Raw genomic sequence first — 27,574 nt, forward strand, 5'->3', positions numbered from 1 at the left:
CACTAAGGAACCGCTGGTTAAAGGGGCAAAGGTGTCCACACCCACTGGAGCTACAGGTGTAATTACAAAGTCCCAAAAACCCCTAATGAGAGGAAGCGTTTCTCATCAAATTTATGAGGCACTTCACCTCGTTGAAGAAACACCGAGTCCGTAGCTCCCTGGGGAGTTGCCATTGCTCGAAACTGGACCCTCCACAGCCTTCAGGAAACCAGCAAGGCGAAAAAGGCCACAGGGGAGGGTGCGTCGCTGTCCCTGTCAAAGCATCCCTTAGGTCGTTGCCAAAATGTAGTAATTAATCCACTCAGAAGGTAAGTGAAACAGCTTTATTAACTTCTGTGGAACACGCACCCTCAGCTTGCTGGTGCCAGGCAAAGTCGGTGAAGGCAGTCTGTCAACATTCCAAAGCTGCCTTCACTCCCAACATTCTAGGACAGAACCAAGGGAGAGCTGGAGAAGGGGAGGGAGGGAGGAACCAAGAGGGACTAGATGTAACAGCGCCCCTCTGGCCAAACGTGTTTTGTTTGGGCCAATCTCCTCAGGCCTTATGTGGTGTAGCCACCTATCTCTGGGATTGATCTGGGTTTTTCCTGTTCATGCGTCTGTCTTTGGGCTAAGTGTAACCCCACCTGTGACCTGTCGATCGGTAGGCTTCGGTTTAGGTTGCAGGGCCTATTTGACCATGTTTCTCTGACTCTGGGTTGATGGGGAGGTCATCCCTGGGGGATTCAACAGCACTAATAAGAGTTTGTTACTACGTATACATGTAACATTGTGGTCAGAGATATTGCATTTTTCTCGCATTCTCATAATTATGCATACATTTGTCATGGTATACATCAACATCGTATTAACCAGTACTGACATTGGTATATACATATTTTGTGGTGTACATTGACATAGCATTCCCAGATATTAACACAAGTATTAAGGAAGAGAAGAGAAGCTACAACTGTATAGACTGTATAGAAGGCTTGCCTTTCAGCATCCAAACTTCCCCATCCTCCTCCTGTTCGGGAATACTCATGTATCGTCCCCCTCACTACAATCTATCGCACTTACCGGCCTTGACGGACTATATCATTCAGCTCAGTACTCGCTATGCCAATTTTACCGCTTTAGGAGATTTTAATCTCCACGTTAACAATGAATCCTGCCCGCACAGCAGCCACTTTATCTCCACGCTTGCGGCCTGCAACTTAGTCCAAATCATAACCCTACCAACGCATAAAGCGGGTCACACACTGGATCTAATTTGTTCCAATCTCCCCTCCATCCGGGTGGACCCTCCCATTCCGGTCACTTGATCGGACCACTTCTTCATCTCCTTTGAGATTGACTCTCTCGGTCCCACCAGACCCTCTATCATTCCTAAATCCTTAGGCAGAAACTGGAGCCGCGTCACTCGGGAAGCGCTCCAGAAACACCTCTACAACTCCCAACCATGTCCGGCACCTAACCCTGACCTAGCTATCAACCACCTGGACACATGGATTGGACAGGCCTTGGATGCCCTGGCCCCCATCAAACCGATTAAAACCTACAGGATGGCACCATCAGCCCCCTGGTACTCCGATGAACTTCGGCAGAAAAAGGCTTTCTGTAAATCCCTTGAACGCCACTGGAGACGGAATTACTCTCCAGACAGTAAAACTCTCTACAAAACTGCCCTCAAACAATACCGGAGAATGATAGAGGAGCATAAACGGGATTTTCTGGCCTCCCGAATTAAACTTGCTAGCAACGGCGCCAGAGAGATCTTCAATATTGTTAGATCTTTCACAGACCCTACTGCACTGACCCGATCTCAGCCCGCCTCACAGGCGCTTTGCAATAAACTTTCTCAATTTTTTGAGGACAAGATTGAGATCATTTGTTCATCTTTTCCCCCCTCCATTAGTGAAGAAGATGACGAGCGATCCAATTCCCTGACACAGCCGCCGCCGTCGCACCTCATGTCTGAATTTGCAGTGATATCGGAAGCTGAATCTATGACAGAATTACTTAAATGTAAATCAGGTTCGCCAAACGATCCCTGGCCAGCCAAGGAATACAAAAAACTGGCACCCCTACTTAACCCTTACCTAAATCACATCTGGAATGACTCCCTCCGAACAGGAAGCTTCCCCACTAAATGGAAACATGCCTCCTTAGTCCCCATCTTGAAGAAGCCCAACTTGGACCCTGACCTTCCCAGTAACTACAGGCCCATCTCCCTCCTGCCCGCCCCAGCTAAGATCTTGGAAAGGCTGGTCCGCTCCCAACTGGCGAACTTTATCGAGTCCAAAGGGCTTCTCCACGACTCCCAGCATGGCTTTAGGTCGGGCCACAGCACGGAGTCGGCCCTTATTGAAATGGCCGACTCTGTGAGGTGGACGCTCAACCGAGGGTCGAGGGCGGTGTTAGTGCTGCTGGATCTTTCAGCAGCATTCAACACCGTCTCTCATAAGATCCTGCTGGGAAGGCTGGAGGACTTAGGGCTGGGCGGTTCTGTGCTGAAATGGCTGTCATCCTATCTGTCCGACCGTACACAACAAGTTTTTACCCCTCCCTTCACTTCCTCAGCCAGACCACTCAAATGGGGAGTCCCACAGGGCTCCTCTCTAAGCCCGCTTTTGTTTAATGTCTATTTCACCCCCCTGGCCAAGCTGATTGCTCAGACAGGAATTAAATTCACATCCTACGCTGAGGACATTCAGCTACTTTTCACGTTCGACACCCCCTCCGCCTCTGCTTTCGAACCGTTGAAATCCTGCCTCAGAGCTATCTCTCATTGGATGGATGCCAACTCCCTCCGTCTTAATGCAGGTAAAACAGAGATCCTGTTTTTTAACTCACCTTCTTCCCTGGACTCCAGCCTTTGGTGGCCAGATGATCTATGCCAAGCCCCCACACCTAAAGACTCGGTGAGAAAGCTCGGAGTTTGCTGGGACAACCATCTCAGTTTCAGCACCCAGGTACAAACAGTCGCAGCCTCCTGCTTCGCCAAAATTAGAACAATCAAACGGCTCATTAACTACCTGCCGGTGGACTGCCGTAAGACTGTGATCCAGGCACTAATCATATCCCATCTCGATTATGCCAATGCCCTTTACCTTGGCATTACGGCCGGCCTGTGTCACAAACTACAGACAGTCCAAAACGCCGCCGCACGGCTGGTGGAGAGAATCCCTGCCAGACATCACATCTCTCCTCACCTCCGTAAATTGCACTGGCTGCCCATCGTAAAGAGATGCGTTTTCAAAGCAATGACGCTGGCCTTCCGTGCTTCCAAAGGCAGCGGATCAGCCCATCTGAAAAACACCTTACGTCCTTACGTTAAAACCAGGGCTCTACGCTCCAACTCCCTACTTCTCCTAGAAACTCCCTGATTTAAGAGAGCCCGGGCAGGCGGAAAAACCTTTGAGGTCTGTGCCACCCAACAATGGAACAAGCTCCCCGTAGCCCTACGCAACTGCCAAGCAGAACCTGCTTTTCGCAAATCCCTGAAAACCCATCTCTTTTCTTCCTAAGACTGCTATCCCGACCCTGTTCAGCCGGTTGTCAGAGTCTTCAGCGCCGGGATGCCCCGTTGGGGCCGCTGCGCGCTTTATAAAATACACTAATAATAATAATGATAACTGTCTCTATATGGTAAGCATGAGTTTATCAGTTTGTATATATGTGTCATCAAATGCAATTTTTTTGTCTAAAGAAGCTATGCTTGCAAAGATTACATTTATACAAAGTGTTGGATATGATGAGCAGATTTAGCATGGAGATGTGGATTTTGCAAGAAATGACCACACTTACACCATTAAGGCAGATGTAGGTGTGTGTACAGGCTACACCCTGAAACAGAGTTGAGTATGGTGTTATGGGTATGTGGTGGTTTATTGACTTGGTAGGATGGTTTCTAGTTCTACCAGGTATTGGAACTGAAGGTGGAATTCTTGCAAATTTCACTTACTGCTAAGGAAGGTCCAGCAAAGGAAGAATTAAGGTAACTCTGATGCATGGTTGAAAATAAATAGGAGATAGAGATATGAGGAGAATATAGCGTCATGTGATTTCAGTCATGTAATTACTAACTGGTTGCTTATTAGCATTCTTTGTGAGAAATTAGGTTACGGTTGACCAGGGTGTGAACCCTGGTCAAGCAGCGACCCCGATCCTCGTCAGGGTAAGCAAGCAAACCTCAAATTAACCTGTGCTTAACACCCTGGTAACTTGGCACAGAGCAGTCAGGCTTAGCTTAGAGGCAAAATGCAATGTATTTGTGCAACACTTGAAACAGTAAAACTGTGAAAACACCACACAAAACATCTCAGCGCAATTTTGACCAAAATAACAAACATTCAATTAGTAGAACAGGAGTATTACATTTTTAATGATTAAAGTGTAAAATAGTGACTAAAATCACAAAGCACCAACTGTGCCTTTCGGGTCGTGCTTGAACTGGCCGAAGTCACCAATTCAGGCTGACTGCAATGGAGCGCAGGTTGGATGCCGTGCCAGGTTAATCCTGCTGAAGGTTTAACTTCTCAAGTTTTGTGCCAAGTGTCCCCTTCATGTTGGTGAGGGGCATGAGGAGCAAGGAGAGTGTCACAAGAGGCTGTCGGTGTGGCATGAAGAGGAGGCCGGGCATCACAGATGGGCAGGTTTAGCTTTATGTTGGCGGTCCCACTCAAGTGGTCGATGCTGCAGTGCGAAGAGACCGGACGTGATGGCACTTCGCTTTGATTTTCGGTACGAGTGGCGCAGTCGCGGTTTAATCGGGCCCGAAAAGAGTGCAGGACCTGAGAGGCACTGCTTTGGGATTAGGAACTCTCTGCAGCTGGGCCCAGAGACTGGTACAGGATGTTGGGGAAGCTTTTATGTCCCTGAGGCTCAGATCAGGAGGCCACCAGGTTAACCCTTTGATTCACTTTGGGGTCAAGGGTTTAAGATGAAGCTGCAGGTCCAGCTCCCTATTGTGAGTTAGCTGAACCCAGTCACGTGACCCTGAAATAGGCTGTGGGCACTAAATGGTTAAGGCAAAAAAATGACCAACTTTCTGAAAAAGGCATTGTTAGATTTGGGGGCACAGGTAGGTACTTGCGACAAATAGGGACCCTTGCCTCTAGTCAGTGTAAGGGGAACACACTCCTAAATTACCACTGCTCACCCCTTTGGTAGCTTGGCACGAGCAGACAGGCTTATCTCAGAGGCAGTGTGTAAAGCATTTGTGACCCCATACAGTAACCCAGTGACAACACTGCAAATGGACACCACACAAGGTTTATATAACAAATTAGTATACTTTATATAGAGTTACCACAAGACCAATGAACACCAAAAATCCAAGAATACTGTACTTTTAGATGGTAGTTTTAGCTTAGTTAAGTTCAGTTCTTAAGATGCAACACTTTGAGTCAATGTACCTTAGGATGCGTTGTGCTTCCACAACAAGTAATGTTGCAGCGATGGAAATGCGGCAAAGTTTGGGTGCAAAGAAATGAAGATGACACTCTCTTCTTGATGTGACACGCTTCCCGGTGATGTGGTGGCATCTGCTTTACAAGATGCGAGCCGCAACTGGCCCTACGACAAGCTTCCCAGCGATGCGGCGGCGTTTGCGATGACGTCAATCCTCCCTACTAGAGATGCGAGTTGCTTCCACAATGATGTGAGCTGGGACAGGCCCTGCGACACTCCTCCTAGCAATGCGGCGGCGTCTGCAGCGACGTCGATCCTCTTCTCTGGCGTTAAGTCGTGACAGGCCCTGCAACACGCTTTTCAAAGATGCGGCGACCTCTGATGCAACGTCGATCCTTCTCTCCTGCGACACGCTTCCCGGTGATGCGTCAGCGTCTGCTGCAGCGTCGATCTCTTCTCCGGTGACGCAGGGCGCTTCGTGTTTTGAAGCGGAAGCGGCAATTCTGCGAGGCGCTTCTCGATCTTGAGTCGCGCTTCCAGCTCCTTGCGACATGCAAATCCCCCACAAAGTCCAGCCGAACTACAGGCACTTCAGGAAGACTTTTGGGGAGCTGGTGGGTGAAGTCTGTTGTCCCGGAGACTTCAGCAGGAGGCAAGCTCTGTTCCAAGCCCTTGGAGATCCTTCACAAGTTGAAAGTAAAGCACACAAAGTTCTTTATCCTTTCCTTGACAGTCAGGCAACCACTGCAGGACAATCCCCCAAGCAGCATTTGCGCTCAGGGATAGTTTCTCCTCAGTTCCTTCAGGTTCCTCTCCTCAGCAAAGGTTCCCTCTTGTACTCCAAAAGTGATCTAATCTCCTGGGATCTGGGTCCCAATAGTTCTACCTCAAAATCCTTTGTTCTCTGAGGGCAGAGGGGGCTTTGCCCAGTCCAAACCAGTTCTGGAGAACTGTTTACTAGACTCCTTCTTTCCTTTCACAGTGCAGGGCAGAAACCTCAGACACCCCACAGGAGGTGGAGCCAGCATTGTGGAAGGCAAGCACAGCCCTGGAGCACTTTGTTGACAGGATTCCTTCTCCCCTTTTATTGTGCAGGGCAGATACATCAGACACACCACAGGAGGTGGCGCCAGCATTGTAGAGGGAAGGACCAGCCCTATTCAGGTCCCAGGTGCAACTCCTCCCTCCCATCTAGATGCAGATCTTCAGACAGAGGAATACACAACCTAACAGAGGCAGGCTTGAAAGGTTAGGCAAGAGAATACCTTCTTTCTAAAAGTGGTATTTTCAAACACAGAATATTAAAACCAAATTTACTAAAAGATGTATTTTATTATTCTGAGTTTAGGCATACTAAACTAGAATTTCCACCATGTTCTCTGAGTCAGTTAGGATTATAAAATGGAACAATTCTAACAGCCCATTCTGGCCTATGGAGAACAGGTAGCCTTACAATAGTGAAAAACAAAAATGGCTGTAATTCACTATCAGGACATGCCACACACACCAGGGCACGTCCTACCTTATACTTTCAATGCACCCTGCCCTTGAGCCTACCATGGGGTGACTGATATGAAGAAAAGGGAGGGTTTAGGGACTGGCAAGTGGGTGCACTTGCCCAGTCAGTATGACAGTACCATACTGCAAACAGGCAGTGCAATGGCAGACCTTAGACATACTTTTACAGGCTGCTTCTGTGGGTGGCACAACCAGTGCTGCAGGCCCAATAGCAGCATTTGGATTACAAGTCCTGGGCACTCCTGGTGCACTGTACTAGGGTCTAACATGTAAACCAAACAGTCAATCATGGAATCACCAATTAATACATTCATTTTACAGTAGGGAGCACTTGCACTGTGGCACTGGACAGCAGTGGCAGAGTGCCCAAAGCATCTAACACCAGCAAAAACACATGAGGAAACAGCAAAAATGGAAGGGAGACCCACACCAATGATGCCAGGTCTAACAGGCATTTCCAGAACTGCAACTTAAAATCAGAATTCACCATTAAAAAGGGTTCTTCACAACATTTCCAAAGACAACGAACATGACAAAGCTACCAAATCTGAAATGGAAATTGCAGCTTATTAAATATAATAAGGAATCCCCAATGTTATCCTATATGAGGAGCAGGCCTCAAGTAGTGAAAAATGAGTTTATGATTTTTTACCACTAGGACATGTAAAACTTAAAATTACATACCCTACTTTTTAAATACATTGCACCCTACTCTCTGGGATTTCCAAAGGTTACCCTTGGAGTGACATATGTATTAAATTGTAAGATTTGGGGCTAGCAAACGGTTTACTTTGCCTGGTCAAAATGGCAATTTAAAGCAGCACACACTTGCTCTCCAATGGCAGGTATGGGACATGTTTAAAGTGCTACTGTAGTACTGATGGCACAGCCAGTGCTGAAGGTCCACCAGTAGATTTTAATTTAGAGGTCCTGGGCATAATTGCCATGTTCTAAGCAGAGAGCAAACGCACTTTAGCACTGGTTAGCAGTGGTAAAGTACACAATCTCCAATAGCCAATAAAAAACAATTCAGCAACAAATGGAGGAGTGCAGGCAAAATATTTGGGGGATGACCCTGCAGAAAGGGCCAAATTCAACATTCCTCATTCATACAAAAGTGAGTAGAGTAGATCAAGTAGCAGCGAAACAAATATCACTTATTGATGCTTCCTAGAGAGCTACCCAGGAAGTGGACTTTCCTCTTCTAGAGCTAGGCTAACACTGAACCTTGAATATTAATTCAATCTCTGTCAAATGTTATGATAATGCTGTAACTAAGTGAGCAACAATGGGCAGGTTAAGAAGGATGCATCCAAGGACCAGATAGTTCACATATTCTGACAATAAAATCCACCTTTCTAATGCAAACCTCCTGCCAATTAGTATAGGCACAGCTCTATGTAAATGAAAATAATTTAGAAGTAACTCTACCAGAGAAAAGGGAGATTTAAAATGGACTGGAAACACAAGATCTTAGGAGAAATGAAAATAGAAATGAATATTTGATTAGAAAGAAGGAGCTGGATGCAAGACCATCTTATCCAAAAACAAAAAACAAAAACATTTTCTGAACATAAGAGTACCCAGCATCCCAATCCATTGTCATTGAACAGATTACTTTCAGAAACAAAACTTTATACAAATGGATCGTACGGACTACTGAAACCCGAGGTTAAACTGGGAAACATGCACAGCTTGAACCATGAAGGCAGATCCCAGGAGAGCACTAGGAAATTGTTGACAGATGTAAAATAAAACATATTGTAAAAGAGCAGAAGCCAACCCTGAAAGTGAAATACACCTGTGAGCCCCTGAAAGCCTGAATTGCAGTGCACTGACTGTACAGAGTGAATATATGTAGATGCAACAGAAACACAAGGACTTCATTTGGATTGCAAGAAGCATTTATTCCCATAGAAGTATACCAGTTCATCAGTTCATTGTGTAGGTGGTCTTTTAGACTGATGAATTCATAAAGCTATTTCCAGTGAGCACCCGTCTCATTCTTTCAAGCTTCAAATCCTGAAACTGAGATTAGCCAGTGCGAGAGAGTGGGGTATCTAAGAGGAGAAGCACAAAGCATAAAAACATAAGAGAACTGGGTAGACAGAGGTAGAGGAAGCAGAGGATACCATGATTGCGAAGGGCAATTTGGAACCGGCAATAGTATCACCACCTGTGCCTCCTATATTTTCTGTAATACTTCTGAGGTCAAATACATTTGAGAAAATGCATACAACAATGCCTGTGGCCACATCAGAGAAAAAGCATTCACATTCTAGCTGTCAGAGACAGAATCAGCTTGCAGAAACCCAGAAGAAGGAAATCCTCTGTACTCCCAAAGAGGTCCAGCTAAGGACTCCCACATCTCACTACAATTTGCTGAAACAAAAAGGGACTGAGGCACACAGAGTTGAGGAGAGGAAATGCCCAAACCTAGGGAGTCTGCAGGTCACATATCTCTCACTAAAAGATAGGCTGGGGTGAAAGTTCAGAGATTCTCAGACACACATTGGCAAATCACCTGAGATAAGAGAGAAAGACTCTAGGATCTTAGCACACTGCATGAGTATGTCAGACCTGACAACTTAACCTTCAGGTTGAACCTCCAGTGCGTGATTCTTCAAAAGGGGAGCAAAATGAAGCAGGGTCAGATGAACGTCTTTCAGGTGTATTAAGTTGGATGAGTTTGACCTCTCTTGTAGACCCAATAGGCCTTGTGTTGATGTCTCCCCTGGAATAGCACAATGACGCTTTGTGTCTGTCCACAACCCTGTCCACAAACCTGACTATGACCTACTAGATAATTCTTTGGAACAAGTAAGGTTTCATGATCTCATTTACTCCCAAACACTCTGGCTATAGACATGAATATATGACAATGGAGTTAGTGCCAGTGACAGGTAGAATCAGACCTGGTGTGAGTCATGATGCTGTATTCCAAAAATCTTGCAGGAACCACAGAACTCTCACAAGCCTTCTTGTGCTATTTCCAGTTCTCTTTGAAAGCTGTGGCCACCGTGGGTGCTGTTCTGTATAAACAATATCTTTGGCTTTGGCCATTGCTCAGTCTTGCTGGATTGCAAGGGAGAGAGCCGCTCTGGTCTCAGGAATAGGGCCACTTGAAGATATTGGAGTTTTATCTGAGGGAAGTAATCAGGTTTGTAGGCAACTTGTGTTTTCCATTACTTTGCAATAGTTAATACCATTTCTTGAGTGTTTGAAAGACATTTCACAATTTGTGCTTGAAATGTTTCGATACTGTGCAATGAAAAAACTATTTTTGAAAAAACTCAGAATAAGAAAAAAATATTCCTACAGATTTATGTAAAGTGTTGTTCACACAATCAAAAACATGTGGGCTACAATGGAACTTGGCGTATTTGTGAAAGGTTAAAGGTTAAAGGACAAGGAAGCCAATATCATCTTTTTTGAAAGGATCAAGTAGATTATATGAAATGCTTATCCTAGTAACAGAACATTAAATCTTGCAAATGGACAACAACATTCTTCTACACACTCAACATTTCTGTGGAATTTCCAGGAGTACTTTAATCAAAAAATATTGGAGAAGAACCAAGGTAATGATTATGTAGGTCATGGGTGTTATTTGCATAATAACGCTTTTGACATGTTCACGTCTTGAATATGATTTGCGAAACTATCTGTGATCATGCTTTAAGATATTGATAGCACAGCTAATGTAGGGGATTGTTCAAATTGATCTAAACTGGGCAACGACTCCTCAGAGACCACACACAAAATCATGTTCTCTCACTCTCTTCAATCCCCTTTCCCCATGTGGTGTCCCTCAGTGTAATCACCTTGCACTATCAATTGTGGTCCGTGCCAGAGTACGAACTGGATGGAGCCATATTTCTTTTGCAGTCCAGTGATCCAGTAAAGGATGTATCCTCTTGAGTCAGCATAGTAGCCTTGTCTAGATATTAAGCCAATGATCTTTAAATTCCCCAATCAACAGGGATCTAGATTCTTCCCAGGAGATTCTTCTGAAATTGTCCAGACTCTCGAAACCATAGTGACTTTGCTTGTTTCCATCCAGTGGAAGCTTACCACATTATGTATGGAAAGTATGTTCTTACAGAAGAATCCATGGGCACTTTTGTTAAGTGTAAAATCTAGACCACCCACAATGCCCTGATTTCAGCCAGCATGTTTCCCAGCTGCTGCCCCAACTCCATGAGAGTGCGCTGCTGCTGCATCCTCAGAAAATATTGTTTTTTGGGTCACTTTTCCATCTTTGTCGCCTTCATTGACGAACGGAGACGGTTTTTGACAGTAACGATTTTGACACGCACAGAACATTTTTACCTGGCCTTAGGAATCTACCAGAATTTAAATGTGCAGGACCTAGCTGAGTAAACTGGCTTGGTTTCTCTCTTTGTAAGGGTTTTTGATATTCATTCCAGTGACTGTCCTTCGCTCTCGCTATTTTGGAGCCCAGGCGCTCATGTCCACAAATCAGCCCTCAGTGAAGGGATGTCCATGGTACCCCATTCCCCTTTCACTCCTGTCTTGAGGAAGACCCGTTGTAAGGGGCAAACAACCGACAGTATTTTAGGAGTCAAAATATCGACATTTATTTACTTGCCAGCTTGATCAACAGCAATTAATCACTGTGACATTGTTCTCAAACATGGCTATTTATCTTTTGGAAATCATTTAAAATTTTGGGGCTTAAGATATGAGCCTTGTGTTGTCTATGTTGCAAATTATGTGATTTCCACTATATCTTATATACCTACCCTCTTATCCTCACTTCAATCACAAAACTCACTGTATTACCCGTATCCCCCTCTTTTCCCTCTTAGGGGCACTACCTTTTGTCATTGTTGAAATAACGTTGCAAACCAATGTACGTTCAGTGCGATTAAATAACACTGAGAACTAAATATACTACATGTTTCTTCCAGTATCTAATGTTGATTATTGTATTTTTTGTTGTTGATAAATTGTTTAGTGGACCACTTTTTGCTATGTACTCCATTGAAAGGGCTGCATTGAATTCTTCAGATCACATGTTGGATCAAAGGCCCATTTGTACTCAAAACTATTTCCCTTCATAGAGTTTGGGCTGGTTTTACCAGCATGCTTTCCTCTGCTGATTCTTTACATAGGCTCTCCAGCTGTGGGCTAGACAGCTTAGTGCCAGAAAAGTCAAATGCATAAGGATAGATTCTCAGATGCATATGCCTTTCAACGTTACATCTACAAATGCTTTCTAGCTGCCTGTTGAAGACAAGTCAACTCCCTGCTGGGTCGTTTCCTGTTCTGCAAGTAGTTGAAATTTGCTGAGGAGTGATTTCATATTATAATTAGCATTGGTGTCTCAAATATCGAATTTAGAAGCAATTTCTTTCTACAGAAATTCCAGTCATCCGCGTCAGCAGGGGCAAACTCTTCTAAGATTTTTATTCCCTGAGACGAAAAGCCTACCATCACAGAATCAACTCTCACTCTCAAAAGAAACTTTTCAGAGAAAGTCTGACATGGATACAGCCTTCTCAGAAATCTAGAGAAACAATGTTCCTATACATCCTTCTCTTTCTGAGATAGGACGTTTTGCACTGCAATATAGAGAGGCAGACTCTCCAAACTCCTTCCTCTGACACTGACCAAAAGCTCCCCCTCCCCCAAAAAAGCACTATCTTACAGGGGCTTAGAATACACGACTGACTGCTCTGAGCATTGAATACAAATCCTTCCAATGGCAGCTTCTTCAGTGTCCTTATCCTTTCCCTTCATAATAGCAACCTTTCTTGGCATTTTGGGAACTGAAAGGCCTTCTCTGGCCTGAAAGGCAGGACCGAGATCTTGCTCGACCATCTTCACACCTGGCCCACTGCATGGTGGCCCAGCAACCTGGGTTCATTAGCCCTTCCTAAGCCTAGGGTTAAGAATTTGGGGATTTGGTTTGATGAGAAGCTTTCATTCTTTTATAAACTCTATTTTATGATTATTGAAATTTGACATGACAGTGTAACACAATAATACTTCTGCAGCATATGCTACGAAAGTGACAGAAGTAATACAAGATTTCCAAAACGCACAACAGAACATAGGAACATCAACAATATACAGCTCAATGTACAGCAGAACAACAAATAAAAAGGAACTACAGCCACACACAGATACAACACAACAATGCATAATTAGAACACAACCAAGCAATTCACCAACACTACTGCACATCAATTAACAATTTCAAACACCAAAAGAGCACAAAATCAAGACAAAACGTCAACACCAAAACAGCCATCACAAAAGAAATTGCACCACAACAACAAAACATCAATACAACGAAGCTCAAACTATAGCACCATCTCTTTATTAAGCTGAGGTGTTTTCTTGTTGTGCTTTGGTATGTGATGTTTGTTTTGTTTTGATGGTGTGCTTTGTTCCGTGTATTGCTGTGTTCGTATTCGTATAGGGATGCAATTCTGCTAGCCAAGATTGTTTTAAGACCATACATTTCTTTGGCTGTAGAATATTATCATTGGATTTAACTCAACTCTGTATGAATGGAAGTGGTTCCCCCATGATTCCTCCCTAAATAAAACTTCAGCTCAGTGATAGGACCGCTAGAAGTATTTCAACCCTGTACCTTCCTTGTTGTATCGCAAACTTTCAAGAGCAATCGGACAAGGATTTGGTCTTAACGCAACTGGAAAAAATTGATAATACCGATATCGACAGACTCAACGGACAGACTGCTGGGCCATGTTAGGGGCACATTATCAAGAACAGCGTTAAAAATATCACAGGTTTAGCGGCAGAAAACTGCTGCTAAAGCGGCGATAATGGGCTTGATAATATGCCTTGGAGAATTCCAATAGAAGCCCATGTTCACACCAGAACATGGACTTCTATTGGAATTCCCAAGGGCATATTATCAAGCCCATTATCGTTGCTTTAGCTGCAGTTTTCTGCCGCTAAACCAGCGATAATTTTTAACACCATTCTTAATAACATGCCCCTTAGTTGGGCTGTTTCATACAAGTGAAATTTAGCACCGTCATGTGCACATTTTATTCAGTTTATATATTACATTTCATTGAACACCTAGCATAAAAGTGACAATTTGCAAAAGCATTTTTGCACCTATTGAACTTTTCAAATGTACTCTCTACCAGTGAAATGTATGTTGTCTCACCACTTTTGTGTATTTGTGTTGACCTTTTGAACCAGTAGGTTAAAAACAAGAAACTCAATTAATATGTTCCACAAGTTTCATCACTGGAATTAGTATCACTTCCTAATGTGTGACAAATTAATTGATTATTTTAATCTGTACTTTCTAAATAATTGGTGAGATACCTAATATACTTGCTGGACTGCGTTCAATTCTGTACTCTTCTCCATGACTGTGGGGCATATTATCAAGACAGGTGTTAAAATTTATTGCAGTTTTAGCGGCAGAAAACTGCCACTAAAACGGCGATAATGGGCTTGCTAATATGCTCTATGGAATTCCAATTGAATCCCATGTTAGATGTGAACGACATCTAACATGGGCTTCAATTGGAATTCCATAGAGCATATTATCAAGCCCATTATCGCCGTTTTAGCGGCAGTTTTCTGCCTCTAAAATGGCAATAATTTTAACGCCTGTCTAGATAGTATGCCCCTGTGTTCTTTGGAGGTTCAGGTCCTTTTTACCAGTGGCCTGGTAATTTGTGCAACATATCCGACTCTGCTCAGCCCGAATTTAGCAGGCACCAATAATGGCCCGCAATCACAAGCTTTTGGGGAATAACATGAGTATTTTGATGTTAACCGCACCAAACTCTGCATGTTTTGATAAATACCAGGCATTTGTATCCTGAATAACATCAGCAGGTTTGATCTAAATCATGGTGCCTTGCCTTGTTTGAAACCCTCTGGCGTCAAAACTTTGTAGATATTTATCAACATTGTCAGTGAATTTCCAACTAAATGTGTGCACTTACATTTATTGCTGAAAAGACTGGAGTTCAATTTTGGTGTGAAAAGAACCCCAAAATTACCACATTTTCGGATAAATTGACAAAAAGAAAAATGTGTTGTGATGCTTTTGCATCTTTACCATAGCTGTAGCCCTAACTGTAAACCAGTGAGTCTTTAGCTTGCTTATACTTATAAACTGGGGGGCATATACCAAGGTAGGCGATAGGAAATTATAGTCGCTTTTGTGGCCGTTTTCGGCCGCAAAGCGGCGATAATTTCAGTGCCCTATTAGCAAGCTGTCGCTAACATCAGTTAGCGACAGCTTTTAGGTGATAGCGAGCGGTTTGGGGCCTGCTTTGCATGTCAGCGATATTTATCGCTAATGACATGTAAAGTTGGCTGACCCAACCTGTTAGCGACTGAAAGCAGTCGCTAACATTGCTATCGCCTATTATTAACACAGGTGTAGCAATGAAAAAATTTGCGCTAAGTGCGAATATCGCTGAAAACTAACGCGTGCTCAGACCACTTCTTAACCTGTATATCCAATGGGAGTTGGATATTCAGGTTAAGACCCTATTGGCGTTAATGCCTGAATATCGCTGGATTTCCAACGATATTCATGCATTAAGCCGCTATCGCCGGATATTTTATCGCATTGGAGATAAACGTTGCTAATAGCACGTTATCGCTGCGATAAAATCCAGCGATGCACGGTGATAGAAAAATTGTCGCTAAGCTTATTTAGCGATAAATATAGCTAGTTGTTGAAAATATGCCACTGGGTCTGACATTTTGTTTTTCAAAATGTGGGGCAATATCAACTGCGATCCTTGGCATTCAGAGAAAAGAAATACTTAGTTGAGGATAATCAAAGTTATACGCCTGGAACTCATACCGTTGATACTTTTTGAGCTGTGTTTAAGGTTTCAAACCTTACAACTGCACAATTTTATTTGAAAAATGTCCCCAGTTTGTAAGGTCTGAAGCTGGTGAAGTTAAAATAAAAAGCAGAAATAAAAGGAAACCTGCTCAGAAGTATGAACATTCCCTCTGTTGCAAATAATATGAAGGTGAAAATGGCCTGTAAAAAATGCTGGCACATACGCAGTCTTCATGGAATGAGTTGAAAAATACAAACAGTAAAGTATGCTCAATGCAACAATACTATGTCACCTCAATAGTGTAACATATATGAGAGACAACTCCCCAACATACAAAGAATATATATCGAATGCCCAGAGCGCCACAAATAAGTAAATAGTCTGTCAGTCCAGCAGGTCCATGATTGTGAAACGCTCCAAAAGTTGTAAAGTTACTACACAAGACTGCAGATTTCATTCGATTTAATTAATTGTTCAGTTTCTTGTACAATTTGATTTAAGCACAGCCAACACGTGTTTCGTTGTAGTCAACTTTTTCAAGGCTGGGAATTTAGATGGAATTTTCTTAGGCTTGCAATACATTCTGTCTGTTGCACATGGCTACAAGCACACATTTCGGCTGATGCTTGTATGACACTGTTGGTGGAGTGTAGATTCCAATTCTTGCAGCTGGAAGTCTCCAACCTGCTGACAGTGAAAATGCATTTGTCAAACGTCGTCTGGCGTGTTTCCCCGTTACAATTCAGAGCAAGCACAGCGCTGTGTGACAGGAGTGGAGCAACATTACCTGCAGCTTGAAGTCATGTCCATCTTGGGCAGTTCGCCGTACTGCGGGGAGTTGGTCGAACGAACTGAATGTTCACCTCAGGAGACCTATACTGCTGTTTGGGTGATCGGATTCATTTTGCAAGCCCTTAGGGTGACGCTGTTGGCTGTAGCCCTATTAAAGTTGAAAACACTAAAGGTAGAAGCCAATCATAGGGTGCTTTTATTCGACCCGTTTTTATCATGGCACAGATAAAAAAAAGAGAATTAAATCAGTGAACTCTGGGTGCTCCTACGAGAGTTAGCATTCCCTAAGTAATATATTCCTGTAAATGTCAGCCAACATATCCTAGTTTTGATTGACAATGGGCATTATTTACAGTAGAAACATACATCAGAAAAAACAGACGATGCCATTAACTAAGCGAGCTTATACTGTTAAGGAAACCAGTACAAAATGTGCATGCATAGTGCAGGCAAGCAGAAAGCAGTTCTGGATGTACAATTTGCACAAAGAGTGCAAGTATATTAAGGCATATGTTAAAGTGCGAATCTAGTGCCATTTTTAAACCAGTTCTGTAGTTAATATATATCTCAACATATATGGAATGAAGTATCCACTCCCATACATCATAAGGATATTGCAGGTTACCAAGGAGCTCCATGAAAATATAGAGGAAGGAGGTTGAAGTTTGAGTTCCATTATAGGGTCATAGAATTCTGAGGTCAATTAGAATTATCCTTATAGTGTATGGCAGGGGACCCTTGAATCCTTATGATACATGGTTGTATCATCATCCTTCTCTCAAAGTGGTTCAATCCTTGGTATCTTGCTCTTTCATGTTCATTGAAGTCGGCAGAGGGTTCAAAACGCAGCAGCCAGAACTCTCTTTCTAGAACCTGCTCCAACACCAGTGCTATTCGCCGGCTACACTTGTTGCCGGTGGCCAGACGAGTGGAGTTTAAGTCCCTCTGCATTGTTTTTAAAATTCTGAATTCTTCCTCTCCCTGCATCTTGGCCAACCTGCTTTCATCATATACTCCCACCCGCCAACGCCACTCGATAGGTGATCATCTGGCAGTTGTTCCCCGGGTAAGGAGGGTGTGTTTGCTGGTGGGCGCTCTTTCCGCACACTGGCAGGTAAACTCTGGAACTCACTTCCTATACACATTTGAGGTTCCGTGACAATTGTAAGTGGTGTTTTCGACTCGCACGAATATGGTCGAGTCTGGTATCTACGAACCGCAAATGACGAGTTTAGTAAGTGTGCGCAGTTTCGCTGTGCTAACTTAAACCGTTCGTTTGTTAAGTGGGTTTTTCATCTGTACCCACGGGTTCCATCTTAGATACGGCATCCATTTTGTCTCTTGCCCTCAAGTAGCCAGCGAACGGACGCTGTCCGCTTCGCGACCCTGGGACTCCCAAGATATTTGCGGAAGACACATGTTCTTTGTGAGTGTCTTTATGACGAGGGGGATGATACTGTAAGGCAGATGGCCCCGCTCGAGGCTCATCTTGCCGTGCCGGTTTATTGTCTCAGCCGTGCATCTCATTAGGCACGTCCCTTTGATGCCTGTATCTCGTGTTTCCCGATACCTCCTCTTTTACACCCTTTCCGATCTCCCCACTGTCTCCATCTTCCTCTGCACCTGTCTTTGTTCCTATTTCGATCTGTTTTACTGCCGATTGGAATGCACTAATGTTGGGAAGATGGGTTTTTACAGTTGGGAACCGCCAAATGTTTCCGCACTTATGTTCCGGACCTTGTGTGTACCAAAGTGACCAAAGCGACCCCTCTGGGGGATAATTGTGGGAACCGGGTTGTAAACCTTTGTGTATCATGTTGTCCTATGGGTAAATTCTGTATAAAAGGAGCGATCCACAGAACCAATTTGAAGCAGTCTCCCCAAGTTGCACGTGTTGTACTTGTCGTGACTTCTGTGTTCCCTGCAGTAAATAAACCTTGAATCTTTGACGCCGAAGGAAGTGTCCCGTGTCTCTGTCATTCGTACGCCGGAGCAGGTTACCCACGAAGGTTTCAGGTGTTGTGCCCTGGCACCGCTGGGTCTTAAAGAACCCAGTCCTTCAGTTGGCGCCCAACGTGGGGCTGCATCAGTGGTACCGGTCCAAGCCCGACGATCGTGAGGAACTTCGTGTGAAATCTCCGAGGGAAGGTGCACTCCGCTTCATCGATCCTGTTGTCGAAACAAGTGGCCCGAAGACTTTTCCCGCGAAGATTCCCGCCTCCTGACGGCTGCGACGGACTGCTGCCCTGACTGTAGACCTGTTTTGGCGCCTGGCGTAGACCTTGGTATAGCGAGACGATTGACGGGCCTTCCTGGTGACGCCATCGATCTTTGAGTTAAGTATTTGTGGGTCGCTCCCAGAGTCCTTAGTTGTTGACACTTTAGCGAGTGTTTTTGTTGTTGACGCTGTGTGAGTGTTTTTGTCGGTGACACTTTGCTAGCGTACTTTGTTGTGTTATTTGACGCCTGCAGACGCCAAAAACCGAGGGTATTAGCTCTTTGCTGGGACTTGGTAAATCCCGTAACCCTTGAAGTTTGTGAAACTCGGCTAGTGTGCAAGATGCCTGGTCGTAGTACTTTGTTCAGTTGTTTCAGACCTTGTGGTGCGGATTCCCGACTGGAGGACTCGTGTCCGATACCTCCGGTTGGAACTCCGACTTATGAACTGTACAGTAAACATGGGCTAGGCCCGATTACCTTTAATGAATATTGGATTCGTTATACAAAGAAGGACGGTGTCCTTAGTTGGCCACCTCATGGTAGCTTTGAGACCCCGATCCTAGATAACTTAGAGGCTAAATTGTTCGAGAAAAAGTCAAGCCCGGCCATGTTTGATGCCTTTCGGTTGTGGCGTAAAGAAGCCCGACAGAAAGAAATCAGACAGACTAAACGAAATCAGAGAGATAATGTTGCTACTATTATAAAGAAAGCAGAGCAGTTTCAGCATGACAAGGAGGTTAAGGAAAAGGAAGTGTTTGATAGATTACAGCGTATGACTATAGATAAATGCTATCCTACTTTGCCTACGGAGTCGGAAAAGAAGGAAGAGGCAGTTGAGGATCCTTTAATGTCCTATCTTATGAAATCGCCACCTCCGTATGTACAGGGTACCACAGCCCCTGTGATTCCCCCTGTACCTGTTCCTGCACCTATTCTTCCTTTGCCTGTTCCTCAACCTGCACCCGTTCTTCCGACTGTTCCTGCTCCTTTGGCTGTTGCTATCCCTACTGCTCCTCCGCTTCCACATACTCCTGCTCACGCTACAGCTCCTGCTCTGTTAACTCCTGCTGTTGCTTCTGTTTCTACTCCTTCACTTGTTAGTCCTGTGTCCTATACTTCTCCCTCTACTCGTAGTCGTAATTCTCCTCTTGCGGCTAGCTTCTTCCATTCGCTCGGACCTGTTCTTGGGTCCGCTGGTTCCGATGGTCCTCAGAGACGTAGTCAGCTTCCTGGTAACAGGGAACGTGCTTCGCTATATAATATGGCGATGGGTTGGATGACGCATCCCCTTAGAAATCCACCACGTGTCGTACTCGATACGTTTTGTCAATTCAATATACCAACCCAAAGATTTGTGTTCGAGGAAATGTGTAAGGTCCTTCGTGATCAGATATCGGCCGACGCACCAGACGAGGTGCTGACCGCTTTGTCTGACCTACAGCTTCAGTTTTCGGCTGGACTAATAGTGGATACCAATGTTCGACGTGCTGTTGAACGGTTGCTATCTTTCCGTCCCACTCCCATACCTCAAACCTTGTTTGTTGAGGATATTGAGAGACAGCCAGATGAGTCTGGTCAATTTCCTATGCGCGAAGTTCCACCAGTATGGATGCCAGCTGATCCTAATGCTCAACCTCCGACATTGGCTCATTTCCAGAGAGTGTGGATACATCTCCCATGGAAGCGCTCAGAAGTGTTACAGGTGAAACAATCCTTGCCTGACCCTCGCAAAAATCCTGCGGGGTATTATAAGGAATTATCGCAGCTCGTAGACGCTACGGTAATGAATCTTGCCGATATTGACATGCTGTTTGGTAATGTTGTACCGCAACCGGTATGGGCTAAGATTCGTCAGGAAAACCATCCGAATGAATTAGGTGGTGCTTGGGCTGCCATTGTTGCGGCCGATACGCGACAAGTTGGTGGGGCTAAGCCTGAACAACTGATTACTGATCTTCCTCAAAGAATAATAACGTTAATGAAAACTCTTATGCCAGCTATGAGAGTAAATTGGGACAAATTGTCAGCTTGCAAGCAGAAGAAGGACGAGAGTGTCTCCGACTTCTTCACGAGGTTCGAGGAGGCATTCATTGATCATAGTGGTCAGGATATGAGCACTGAGGGTGGTCAAAGGTTGTTCGTGGATAAATTTGTTTCGAACTTATTGCCCGATTTGAGCAATAAATTAAAGAATTCAGAAAGTGCATGGGCCGTTTCTACTTCAGCTCAAATATTGGCTACGGCACAATATTATGAGAACAGAGAGAAAGAAGAACACGACCGTGCTGATAAAAAGATGAAAGAGCTTAAAACTAAAGTGTTGCTTCAGCAAGCGTATCCTCCACGTTCGAATCAGAATAATTCGCAACAAAATAGATCGCAGCCGCAATCGAACCGATCACAATCTCGTAATGACTCTTCTTCCCAAAGATCCTCGTTAGGGTACAATCAATGTGCCTATTGTAGACAGGAGGGACATATCAAATTCAATTGTCCTGTTCTAAATGAACGTAATAGTGGTAACTCATCTAGAGGAGGTCGCAGTGGTTCACAGCAGGCACCACGTGGTAGAGGTCGTGGTGCTCAGAATGATCGCTCAGATAACTCATCAAATTCCGATAATTGTTTTGATCAACGTGGATCGTCGCAAGGACGATCTGCGCAGTACAATGTAGACGATTATTACGTCGATCAGGGAACTGACGACAGTAATTACTAGGACAGCCATAGACAAGGAGAGGGAGTGGTATCAGTTCCGGTTGATCAGAGAGGGCCTTACGTCGCAGTTGCTACATCGGGCGTCGTTGAGCCTTTTCTGTTGGACACTGGTGCAGCGAAAAGTTCCATTAAGCATTCGAAACTCCCTGGCGCACCTTTGTCTGGCTTAACAAATGTTTCCGTTGGATTCTCTGGCGCCCCCGTTAGCAATCCAGTTTCGCGCCCTTTGCCCCTTACAATTGGGCCTCGTGAGCTAGAAGCTCCGTTGATTTTGACTACTGGTTGTGGTGAAAACCTTTTGGGGCTGGATTTGCTTAAACGTTTGTATGCAACTCTGTATTGTTCTCCTGCGGGTGTAAAGCTTACGTTGGGAGAGAGGGTTGTCTCTCCTATGTATTTGTCTCTCGATAAGCTTCCACCAGAATTGAGTTCTCTTCCTGCGTCTTTGTGGGCAACAGGTCCCAATGATGTGGGCCTGCTTGACATCTCCCCTTATGTTGTTCAGTTGAAATCTAATGTGCGATTGCCACGTATTCCCGAGTATCGTATTTCTCTTGATGGTGAACGAGCGCTGTTAGCGATCATCTATGATTTGATCGAGAAAGACGTTATTGAAGAAACACGGGGAAACGTGTGCAACAGCCCTGTACTGCCTATTCTAAAACGTACTGATCCTTCGAAACCACCTGTTTATCGTTTTGTTATCGATTTACGGGAGGTGAATAAAATTGTGATTCCTCAGTTCCCCGTTGTGCCTGACATCACGACACTACTGACTCTGATTCCAGCTTCTGCATCGTGGTTTTCGGTGATTGACTTGAAGAATGCGTTCTTCAGCATCCCGATTGCAGAAGAGAGCAGAGACCTTTTCGGTTTCTCTCTTGGTGGACGCAGCTTCCGGTTTAAACGCGCTCCTCAGGGCTACTGTGAAAGTCCATCGATTTACAGTCAAGCCTTGAAGGGTCAACTGGATGCGTTTAGGTTGCCGGCTGGTGCGGCCTTAATCCAATACGTCGATGACTTATTGGTAGCTGCAGATACTCAGGACATTTGCAAAATTGCTACGGTGTCGTTGCTGCAACATCTCTGCGAGTTAAATCACAAGCTGTCACCTTCTAAACTCCAATATTGTTGTCAAGAAGTAACCTATCTAGGTCACTTATTGTCAAAGGAGGGAAGGCGGTTGACCCCAGAGAGAATTGCAGCAATTGCGCGAATGGCTGTGCCAACAACCCAAAGAGATGTGCGTGCCTTTCTAGGTATCACGTCATATTGCAGGCAATGGATTCCAAATTTTTCATTGCTAGCGAAACCATTGGTGGCTCTTACGTGCAAGGATGTTTCGACTCCTTTACCATGGACGGAAGACTGTCAGAAAAGTTTTTCTGAACTGCGTGATTCATTGTGTTCGGCTCCTGTGTTAGGTACTCCTGACTATAGCAAGCCGTTTACATTATATGTTCACGAGAGAGAAGGTTGTGCTTTGAGTGTCTTAACGCAACCTTTTGGTGGTAAGCAACGTCCATGTGCATATTTTTCCTCGACCTTGGACCCAGTAGCTAGAGCATTGCCGAGTTGTTTGAGAGCAACAGCGGCAGCTGCAGTGTCCATCCGACAATCGGCAGGATTGGTCATGGATAATATGCTTACGGTGATGGTTCCGCATGCAGTCGACACTCTTTTGAATCGTACGAAAACTCAGCACTTGACGAGTGCGAGGTTGTCTGGGTACGAGTTGACGCTGTTGGCAAGCCACATTCAAATAAAACGTTGTAATGTTCTAAACCCGGCAACTTTGTTACCAATTAGTTCAGAGTCAGATGAAATAACAGAACACGATTGTTATTTGAGGACAGAGGAGGAAACAAAAGGTCGAGTGGACCTTAAAAACACCCCATTGGAAGACCCAGATGGAACACTGTATGTGGATGGTTCATGTTTCAAGTTGCCGAATGGCGATGTGACTACTGCTTATGCTGTTGTAACATTGAATACTGTTGTTGAGACTGCGAGGTTAAATCAGAATTCTGCCCAAGCTGCAGAGCTGATCGCTCTCACTAGAGCGTGTGTGTTAGCGAAAGGGAAACGTGTGAATGTGTTTACCGACAGCCAATATGCCTTTGGCGTCGCACATAGTTTTGGACAGTTGTGGAGAGAGAGAGGTTTTCTAACGTCGCATGGTACGAAGATTCAGCATGGCCAGCTCGTGAATGATCTTTTGGATGCACTTACGTTGCCTAAGCAAGTGGTGATTGTTAAATGTAGTGCGCATCGTAAGGTGACGGATGATGTGGGTCGTGGTAATGCTTTTGCGGATGAGACTGCTAAGGAGACTGCCCGGAACCTTAGCACTCGAATGTATGTGACGAGTTCGGTTAGGTGGCCTACAGAATCGAGTATGTGTGAAGACACTATCGAGAGTGTGAAAGCAATTCAGAATGAGGCCACTGAGACTGAAAAGACGAAGTGGAAAGAAAGTACGGGAAAGTTGGATGCGAATGGTTGTTGGATTGATTTATCGGATCAGAAAAGATGGATGTTGCCTGATGCTTATGTGCTGGCTGTTGTGACTATGGCGCATGGGTTAGCACATATTAGCGCGAAAGGTATCTGCAAGTTGCTGTCTCCTGTGTGGAAGAATGATGGTATTATGAAATGTGCTGAACGCTTGGTTAAGAATTGTATGGTGTGTATGTTGTACAATCCTGGCAAGGGAACCCCAACTCCTCCTGGCAGTTTTGCTCCCCCTTCATGTCCCTTTGAGGTGATTCAATTGGACTTCATCCATATGGAGCGATGCAATAACCTGAAATACGTTTTAGTTGTGGTTTGCGCATTCTCCCGATGGATCGAGGCCTATCCTCTCAAAGACAATACTGCTTTGTCTACTGCGAAAATCCTACTGAAGGAATACTTTCCTCGGTACGGAATGCCTAGAGTCGTGTGGTCAGATAACGGAAGTGAGTTTGTGGGGAGTGTGATGAAGAGTGTGTGTAAGGGCCTTGGAATTAATCAGAAATTCCATAGTGCCAACCATCCCCAGTCAGCTGGTTTGGTTGAAGGGTATAACGGCACCCTTAAACTAAAGCTGGCAAAGATTCAGGCTACGACTGGTCTCTCGTGGCCTGACGCTTTACCCTTAGCATTACTGTCAACAAGGGCGACTGTACACTCCCGAGTAGGGCTTAGTCCCTACGAAATAGTGTTCGGTCGTCCTGCGAATGTTTGGGGGGTTCCTAGGCCAGGTACTTTCTGTGATCTTGAGTATCCAATGTTGATCGATTATCTTCATGACTTGACTGCTAAACTGAGGTTAATTCACCAACAGGTTCACAAAGCATTGCCGACGCAGACGGAGGGTCCAGGCCACCAGCTCCAGCCTGGAGATTGGGTGGTGACGCGAAACTTCTCGCGCAAGAACAATTTGGATCCCAGGTTCACTGGACCCTACCAGGTCCTCCTTGCCACGAGAACTGCAGTTCGTCTTGAGGGATGGAAAAATTGGGTGCATGCCACCCATACCAAGAAAGTCCCTATCCCGTTGCCAGCAGACTCGTGGGTGAGGAAAGGCATTGCATCAACTGAAACTGAAGGATTGCCGGCGTTTGTACCTTTCAGCGACGCACAACCTGTCGGAGAATCCTCAGTGCAGCAAAAAGACACTGTTGAACATTTGTCAGCAAAAGACTCAAGACCAGAACATTCAACTGATCGACAGAACGCTGTCCCTTCAACGGATCCTTTGTTTGACGAACAGACACGTCCTGGGAAAACCCGATACTTTTTGCGATCCAGCACCAGAGACTAATAAAAGATCCTGTTCTGTCCCTTGATAATTGCATTATCCCGTTTTCCACGATCAGTTTGAACATTCGTATCATTGTAATTATTTTGTACATATTCATTGAGCTTCGTTCCTTCTACTTTTTGCTTCCACAGCTGAGAAACATTGTTTTCGCATATATATATATTTGTGAAATAAAGACCGTAGGGCCGCGCACGTACTTCCTTCTGGTTAGTAGGTCTTGACGCTAGGTTAAAGACCGTCGGTTCCTGGGAACTCCTAGGGATTGACTGCTGCTACACAGAACGAAGTGCGTCAAGAAACGTTGCGGACGGTCATAGGGAATGGCATTTTCGAAGCTGACGGACTTGGAAGGAGCTCAAGCACAAAGATTCAAGCTGCAGCAACTCAGTCGTACCAAATGTTTTATATTCCAAATATTCGTATTGTTTTTGACTGTTTCTGCATTATTGGCGGGTGGGGTGTATTACACGATGTCTTACTTCTTACCTTCTGCTACACCTACTCCTACCCCTGACCCTAAACTTACCTCCACTGCTTCTCCTCATTCTTTTCATATCTTACCTGAACACGAGCAGGCTAGACGTGCAGAATTCCGCAACAATTCCTTTATTCAGCTCCTTCATCAGCATCAGTTAGTGGTTAACACTACTAATTGTTGGGTGTGTGGGTTGATGCCACATACTACGGATAAGGGAATTCCATATCTGGTGTTACCGTATAGTTCCCAAGGGTCTGCTCGAGCATTTCAAACAATGTTTCGAAGCGCACTGGGTTTCCACCCCATTCGAGAACCACGTTCCCCCTACTCTGGTCCTACCTCGTACCAAAAACCTTTGTCTATAGCAATAGAGGATTTAGATAGCGATATCTATGATCCCTCGCTTATTCCTGAAGAAGAGGTATAAGCCTATAGGGTCCTAAGTAGAGGCGAATATAGTGTGTTCACTAGTGAAAAGCAGCTTAAAAGCTCGCCTCCGATATGGGTCGTACCCCACATTGGTAATTTTTGTCTCATAGGTCGCGGCCGAAGATCGAAAGCCCGACTTGGAGAGAGTGCTTGCACTGAAAATTACATTCTGCCGATGGTCTCGTCCCCTGTGTTCCTGGCCGCCAAGGGTACATACTTTATCTGTCATGATCGTGCATATGCATGGTTGCCCTCTGACTTTATGGGCTCATGTTTTATCGCAAACTTGTTGCCTCCGACGTTCACTGTAGATGCAGATTATCACAAGACTAGAGTTGTGAGAGGCGTAATTAGCGAAGAGGATACTGCCGGTCAAGAGGCAGGAGACTTTTTCAAGGGTTTCCTCCCGTTTTGGGGACCTATGGTTAATAGTAGGAACCTGAGACAGTTGACTCGAGTGGTAGAATCGACAGCTAATATTACTGCCAGTGCCCTTGGTAATATCACCACTGAACTTCAGGCGGATAGACTTATGACGTTACAAAACCGTATGGTTTTAGACGTGATCTTAGCAGATCGAGGTGGGGTATGTAAGGTGATCCATTCGAGCTGCTGTATTTTCATTCCTGATAACGCTCCGACTGTCTATCAAGCCATCTCGAAGTTGCATAAGATCTCCGAATCCATACACGTGGATGTAGGGGATTGGACGCTACTTGGATGGTTTTGGGGCCTGATGTCGACTTGGGGTTGGAAGATTCTGATGATCATCGGAGTCGTTGTGGCGTTCCTGTTCACGTGTTGCCTTTGTGTGCAGTGTGGTCCTGCCTTATGTGGCCTCTGTGCTACAACGTGTATGAGACAGCCACCTGTTACCAAGGGGACTCGGTTGGACAGAGCTATGCTACAGCAACATCTAGATGGTCTGATGAATATCGAATATGATTCCGACTAGTGCTTGCCTACATGAGGGCAAAATGAGCGTCTGAGGTTCCGTGTCAATTGTAAGTGGTGTTTTCGACTCGCACGAATATGGTCGAGTCTGGTATCTACGAACCGCAAATGACGAGTTTAGTAAGTGTGCGCAGTTTCGCTGTGCTAACTTAAACCGTTCGTTTGTTAAGTGGGTTTTTCATCTGTACCCACGGGTTCCATCTTAGATACGGCATCCATTTTGTCTCTTGCCCTCAAGTAGCCAGCGAACGGACGCTGTCCGCTTCGCGACCCTGGGACTCCCAAGATATTTGCGGAAGACACATGTTCTTTGTGAGTGTCTTTATGACGAGGGGGATGATACTGTAAGGCAGATGGCCCCGCTCGAGGCTCATCTTGCAGTGCCGGTTTATTGTCTCAGCCGTGCATCTCATTAGGCACGTCTCTTTGATG

Source organism: Lissotriton vulgaris, chromosome 12 (genome assembly GCF_964263255.1).
Source record: "Lissotriton vulgaris chromosome 12, aLisVul1.2, whole genome shotgun sequence".
NCBI lineage: Eukaryota > Metazoa > Chordata > Amphibia > Caudata > Salamandridae > Lissotriton > Lissotriton vulgaris.